The 7,691-nt window shown below is 33.5% G+C and overlaps 1 pseudogene; it reads left to right on the top strand.

The window, feature by feature from the left end:
• Nucleotides 1-6,666: 6,666 nt before the first annotated feature.
• LOC102745351 (ribosomal biogenesis factor pseudogene) lies at nt 6,667-7,014 on the top strand (annotated as a pseudogene).
• Nucleotides 7,015-7,691: the final 677 nt, after the last annotated feature.

Raw genomic sequence — 7,691 nt, 5'->3', positions numbered from 1 at the left:
AATGAAGAAAGCTTAAGTTTCATTTGAATTTTGCTTTAAATTCCTACTCACCTCTTATAGGCCTTTAAATCTAGGGAATATTACTTAATGTAACTGAACTCCATTCCTTCAGCAATTTTTAAAAGGGAGAAATGATTTCTGAAATTGTTACAGTGAAAACCAAGTGACACCACTAGTCACATGGCTGCCTTGTATTGAAGTAGAAGTTAAATAAATAGTACTAATACTCTTAGTATTTTTAAACCCCCAATTTAAAAAGTGAGTAAGGTACTGAATGCAACCTTTAAAAAAATGACATAATTTTAAAATCCTGTAAATATCATAACTTATTTTAAAGAGGATGATTCTGACCTCCTAACTAATAAAAAAAAATCTTTCGTTAATGAATGAATTGTATAAACATGAACCAAAAATAAATACAAATGCACACAAAATAAACAATTTCATAGCAGCTATTTTCAACAGAATAAAGTTGAAAAATGGAACCATCTTCCTGCATGTGAAATTTTTTACAAGATGTAAAATGAGTCCAGTTGTTCCACACATCCTGCCCACGCACCCCCCCCCCCCCGGAAGATCTCTCCTATTGTTCAGATGCTCATGAGATCTTATAGAAATAACCAGGCCTTAAAATTCAAGAATGTTCAGGTATCTCAAAACAGTTTCTTATGTTATCTTCCTTATTTTTTGTTCATGCTTTACAGTTTGCAGAAAATCAATTAAAAAAAGAAAAGTATTTTCCCTCTATTCCTTTACCTCCTCTCTTTTTACTACTTTGACTAAGAAACTTCTTTGGCCAATTAGTAAGCAGTCTTTTCTAATATTATTGTTAAGAGTTGTCAGCTCTCACAGGTGGTATAAGGAGATAGTTAACAACAAGTCTTCATTCACCTCTCTGCCTAATTTGCTCATTCTCTCTGTCTCTCTCATTCTCTCTCTCTCCTCCTTTTCTTGATTCTGATTTTCCTCTTAACTTGACATGGCTGAGAAGAAGTATACTGTGTTCCACAAAATACTTCCAGTTCTGTGGGAAATGTAAGAGTTCTCTAGTTCTACAACTCCTACCCGAATCTCCCCAAACGAAAGACAAACAGACTTTAAACCTTACATTTGAAATCAGAGTTCACTCTAAATTCAATACTACTTGTCAATCTCTTTCATATAATGTCTTCTCTTCAAACTTTTCACAAATACAGATGCATTTAAATTATTTCCTGCCATGGAACATTAGGAATTTCCATGAGCACTTCAGTACTTTATCTACTAAAACCTAATACACCTAATTAAATAGAGTTTACAAAAATTAATTTGGCAATCTTTAATCCTTCCAAATCCACCTACAGTTGCACTATACATACCAGAGAGTAATTAATTACAGTGCATTACCCATGGATAGCACCGTGTCTTACACACAGTGGTGTGCAGTCAAAAATAATTAATTATTGAAGAAGAGTGAAATATTTTTATATAGTTGCATAATCTTTCCTAAACTTCCTTGTCTACAGAGAGGTAACAATAACATCTATCTCAATGAGATTATTAGATTACATGAGATAATACATATCATGTATTTGGTTACAGCACACGTCATGCAGCAAATTCTTAATAAATAGGGAATTTTACTATTATCTAAAATAATACTTCCAATAGAAAGATAATGTGAGACACATATGTAATTTTAAATTTTCTAGTAGCTACACTTAAAAATTTTTTAATCATGTAAGATCATTTTTAATAATATATTTAACCCAATATATCAAATATACTAAACATGTAATCGATATAAAAAGTTATTACTGAGATATTTTATATTCTATTTTTCATAATACATCTATAAAAATCCAGTATGTATTTCACACTTCCAGCACATCTCAATTCAGACTGACCACATTTCAAGTGTTCAATTGCTAGATGTAGTTAGTTAATGGACCCTGATTTAGATGCATAGATCTAGATGCTCATTAACTTTGGATGTGAGTGATCTATAACTCTGGCTGAATCACTTCTTTATAAATGGGTCCAAAACCTCACAAAATGGAGAAAAAGAAACAAAAAAAGCTCTAAGTATTGATGATTTTACTATTTTCTTACTAAGTGACCTTAATAAATACTGTATTTCAAGGAGCTAATAATAAGGACAGTACTCTTTGAATTTAGAAAAAATAATCACATCTTTTTAAGAAGTGTCGGAAGTCTGTCCTTGCTTTAGAAAAAACATATTTTGAAACTGGTAAACCTACACAGAATTCTGTAGTAAGCATGGTTATCACAGAGGCAAAAAGACCCACAGTGTTTAAAACGTTCTTAAAATATTTTAAAGAACGTTTCCATTCTCACTGTGCTAAAAGCACAAAAGCTCTCCTGGGGCCCACGCTAGGCTTGCCAGCTCAATGTACCATCTTTGGCAGTTAAAAAAAAAAAAAGAAAGTCCCTCCACCTTCTTCTCCCTTTACTACTTGAGCTGATTTCACAAGATCTTTACATGCTTTATTTACTATTCATTTTCATCCTTGGGAGAGAAACTTGAAATATTTATTCACAAGACATAATTCTTTAAAAATATTTCATAAGGCAAGGATTTGGTAAATGGCAGGAAAAAAAAAGTGTCTGCAACAATCAGTGTAATTATTATCCCTGAAATTGCATTTTTAAATATTTTAATAAGTAAAAGAGTTTTCTGCAAAACCAGGGAAAGAACTAAGAGAATAAAAAGGCTCAAAAATCCCAGGTAAATAAGCCTCTCAGGCTGTGTGTGTGTGTGTACACATGCTTAATTCTTACATAAAACCCAACAACATTAATCATGTCTATAAAATGATAACCAAAACAACAGCTCTCGCTCTGCAGTCAGCCGTACAAGCAAGCATTTTCTAGCCATAACCCACCACTCTGAGCAAACAACTGATGGGCAGCGGTCCTTTTGTCAGATTCTGACAAGTGAATCAATAAAAAGACACAGCAAAAGTTCAATCAGAACAGACACCACTAATACGGCTGGCCTTTTGGGACCCACATAAGCGTGGAACTGCTTTTCCATGTTAATTTCTCTTCACTACCCCTTGGGGTTATCACCTTCTCTGGCCCCTGTTAATTAAAAACTGCCTCCTTCTAAAGTTCCTTGGCAGGCATTTCCCTCGTGTCAGACTATTCTGCTGACTGCTAAAAGAAATGGAGGAAGGCGTGTTCCCAAGCAGAGAATGCTAGGATGCCAGAAATCTGCTCCTTCCCCCCACCAAAAGACTGTGTATAATCAAATAATCTGATTGGATGGCATTCTTTATATTGCAATTAACTGACAAAAAACACATAGGAACAATTAAAAATAACACTCTGATTATCAAAGTCAAACAGTGAAATAAGTAGCTAGGTAGGCAAATTAATACATCAGTAGACAGTCTTGGCATACTATTTTTTTGATTAGCCTTATTTTTGAACTTGCTGATTTAAAAATTTTAATTATGTACACATTTCTATTTGTTGGTTCTACCTTGCACTTAGTTCTTGCATTCTTTCTTCTCCTATAACAGAGACAAATTTATTTCTACCTATTTGCTAATCTTCAATTAATATCAGGATTGACCCTAACAACCAGGTTACTTTGTGTTTGCGCCAAAACCTCTAAGAAAAAAAAATGTTTAGATTTAAAAAATGGTAGCTAGGTCCTCTTAGCTGTGTTAATGACAAATATAAATTACCTATGTGGCTAGGTGGTCAGATTATTCCAAATTGATTGTTTGGTTAAACATGCTTTTATTTATTTTACACCAAAAAATATGGCAGTACATCCAAAAAGAAGCATATATACTAAAAGTGAGTCTCTCGGTTCACCGAGACCAACCCAATTGCATTCCTATCATTAACTATTAGTATAATTTAGATTTTCCCATGAATTTACAAATACATATACAAATACATGATACTGTCTTGTTACTTATACAACACAATCATAATGTATACCTTTCCACTACTTGTGGTTTTTTTTTGACTTAATAATGCATCCTGGAGCAGTTTCTATGCCAATTGATCTTATTCTATTAAGCTGCTAAACAGTATTTCACAATATGCATTCACTAAAATCCAAAACAATTCATGTAATAGACATACAAGTCTCCTTTTATTTTTCACTTTACAAAAAAAATTTTAATAAAATATTCATATGTCTTTTTAGATAAAATATCAGGTACTTTTTACAAAAGTAGAATTGTTAGGCAAAAATTTACATATTTTAAAATTAGATAAATATTGCAAAATCATTCTCCAGAAAGACTTTAGCAATACCACTTCTACTAATAATATATAAGGTCACTGGTTTCACTTACCTTCTCCAACACTGAATATTACCATTTGTTTTAATATTCTGCTGGTTGTAATTTATATAGGATTTTTCTTGGAATCTGTGCTTGTAAACTCAATTATATAATCCCAGCCATATAATCTCTGCCAGACATATAAGCTTTTGTTATCAAAACCTACAATAAATTGCATCCACCATCCTGAACAACAAAACAATATGACAAGCCATCACTTTTCTCTGTTGCTCCAGTCTTTGCAATCAACCACTAGAATTATTTTGAATTTTTATCCTAAATTATTGTTTTTCATTACTTATCAATATTTTAAAAAGAGTCACATGAGTCATATGTTTTCTGTTTTTTATTAATTTATGACTACTCTTTCATTTCTATTCCCCGAACAAGAGTAATAATAATAATAATAATATTTAAAGTTAGTATTAAAATTTTGTTGCAGTGTTTTTGATTTTTTTTTTCAGGAAGAAACTATGACTGGTAAACTTACTGAGTCTTTGGATGCCCAAAAGAGATTTTATTTTAAACTCACAATTAAATGTTTATTACACTACATATAAAGTATAAAGTTAAAATACCTTTCTTGGGGTGATGATAACAAGATGGCAGACTAGGAAGCTCCAGGCTCTCATCACCCTCTGGGAACATCAAGTAAACAGCTAGAGACTAACTAAAATAGCTTTGTAGGTGGTCTGAAAACCAGTTAAAAATCTGTAGCAACCTACAAACAGCTGATCATGAAAAAGCCACACTCAGAATGGTAGGAAATTTCATGGTGTTTTTGCCTGCCCTTACTACACTCCCTCCTTAAAGTGGCATGACACAATCAGGAGGAAATTGCCCATTTACAAGTTTCTTCCTTTAGGAAGGAAGGAAAAAAATGGAATTTGTGTGCAACATTGTGGCCTTTCTGTGGGCTATATGAAGGAAATGATTTCTATATTGCTTGACTCAGAGCTCAGAAAGGAATGGCAGCATATGTTGGATGTCAGGTTGAAAGCCACGGACAGCTGTGGCAGGCACTATGAGACATGAAAACTTCAGGGAGAATGAAGACCTGCAGATGTGTCGGGGTAAGAAATTACGAACAGAGAAATGCACTGGAACATCTAAGTCCCCAAAAAGTAGAAGGAATAAGACACGTAGGGAAATTAAAACACTTAAAAACAGAATTTGTATAGAATAATTGGAAGAATATACACACAGAGGCCCAGAGGAGACGCATACTCAGAAAAGGTCTGAGAAGACCTTAAGTCTTCATGCTGGGCTGATAAGTGAGGCTTCTCCCCTGCACATAGCCAGTCTGCAAATAAAGAAGGAAACATGTCCAATTCAAAGGAACAAAATAAATCTCTGAAAACAAAACTAAAGAAACAGAGACCTCTGACTAGACAAAAATTTAAAACAAAAGTCTTAAATATGTTCAATGAGCTAAAAGACATGCTCAAATAGCAATTTATGTAAAATCAGGAAAATGATTTATGAACAGATATCAACAAAAAGTTAAGTGTGTATGTGTGTATTAGAATTAAAGAATTTCCAGAGCTGAAAAATACAATTGAAACAAAAAACTCACTAGAGGGGCTCAAAAGTAGACTTAATCAGGCAGAAGAATCACTGAATATGAAGATAGGTCATTGGAAATCATTGAGTCTGAGGAGTAAAAAAAAACCCCACAAAATTATAAAGAAAAATTGGCAAAGCATAAGGGATTTATGGGACCCCAAAAAGTAGACCAGGATAGCATTTTGGGATTCCTGGAAGAAGTGAGAGAGAAAAGGGCACAGAGCTTATTGGAAGAAATAATGGCTGAAAACATCACAGACTTGAGGGGGATAAATGGATATACAAATACAAGAAGTTCAGTGAATTCCAAGTAGGATAAACCCAAAGTGACCTACACTGAGACACATTATAATCAAACTGTTGAAAGTCAAGGACAAAGAGAGAATCATGAAAGTGGCAAGAGAAAGTCAATACCAGAAAGTAATTTGAAGCCATATGAAAATACAAATTTCTCTAATCAAAGTAAATATATGGACAAATGTACAAACCTGTAGTATTGTCATTTTAGCTCATAACTCCATTTCTAATTCTTTATAGCATTTAAAAGATATAAAAAGGTATAAAAATAATTTAAATCAATGTTAATAGATACATAATATGTAAAGGTGAAATTTATGACAATAATATAAAGAGGGGCCAAGGTAAAGAAAGGTTTTGGCATGAGATTGATGTTAAATTCGTATCAGTTTAAAATAGATGATTATAATTCTAAGATACTGTATGTGATATTCATGGTAAACACAAAGAAAATATCTATAGAATATAAGAATATACACAAGGAAGATGTTCTGCATGTAGATGGTGTCAGCCGGAGCACAATGGCCAAGAACAAACTAAGAGGGCAGAAGCCCAGGAATGTATTTCATATAGCCAGCCAAAAAAACTTTAAGTCTAAAAACAAAGCAAAACCAGTTACTACTAATCTTAAGAAGATAAACATTGTGAATGATGAAAAAGTTAACAGAGTGAATAAAGCTTTTGTAGATCTACAAAAGGAACTTGCCCCTTTCTCAAAAGGCCTTTCCCTTGAACCTTTGCAGAAACAGCTGATTCCTCAGCAGTGTCATGAAAACGAACCAGTTAATGTTGATGAAGCAACAAGATTAATGGCTCAGTTGTAATACACTGGAGATACAGCAGATACCCCAAAAAGACCAATAAATTAAACGTTTTATACAGTTTTATTTAAAAAAAAAAAAGAATATACACAAAAGGAAATGAGAAGGGAATTAGAGTATCAACACAAAAAAATCAGCTAAACACAAAGGAAGGCAGTAAGGGAGGAAATGAAGGACAAAAAAGCTATAAGAAACAAAGGAAACAATTTTCAAAATGGAAATAGTATATCCTTCCCTATCAGTAATTACAGTAAATATAAATGGAATACCTTCCCCCTTCAATCAAAAGACATATATTGGCTGAATGAATTAAAAAAAAAACATAATTCAACTATAGACTATGTATAAGAAACTCACTTTAGATCTAAGGACATGCATAGCTTGAAAGTAAAAGGATAAAAAAGATATTCCAGGGGCGCCTGGGTGGCTCAGTTGCTAAGCGTCTGCCTTGGCTCAGATCCTGATCCCAGGGTCCTGGGATGGAGCCCCGCATCGGGCTCCCTGCTCCGCAGGAAGCCTGCTTCTCCCTCTCCCACTTCCCCTGCTTGTGTTCCCTCTCTTGCTGTGTCTCTCTCTGTCAAGAGAGAGTAGTAGTAGTAACCAAAAGAGAGCATGGGATAGTTATCCTCTTAACAGACAAAATAGGCTTTAAGTCAAAAATTTGTTACAAAATACAGAGAAGGGCATTCTGTAACGATAA

This window comes from Leptonychotes weddellii, chromosome 7, assembly GCF_054177405.1.
Source record: "Leptonychotes weddellii isolate Sample4059 chromosome 7, ASM5417740v2, whole genome shotgun sequence".
Taxonomy (NCBI): Eukaryota; Metazoa; Chordata; class Mammalia; order Carnivora; family Phocidae; genus Leptonychotes; species Leptonychotes weddellii.
The sequence above is the reverse complement of the archived record's forward strand: the minus strand, read 5'-3'. Positions and strand labels throughout refer to the sequence as shown.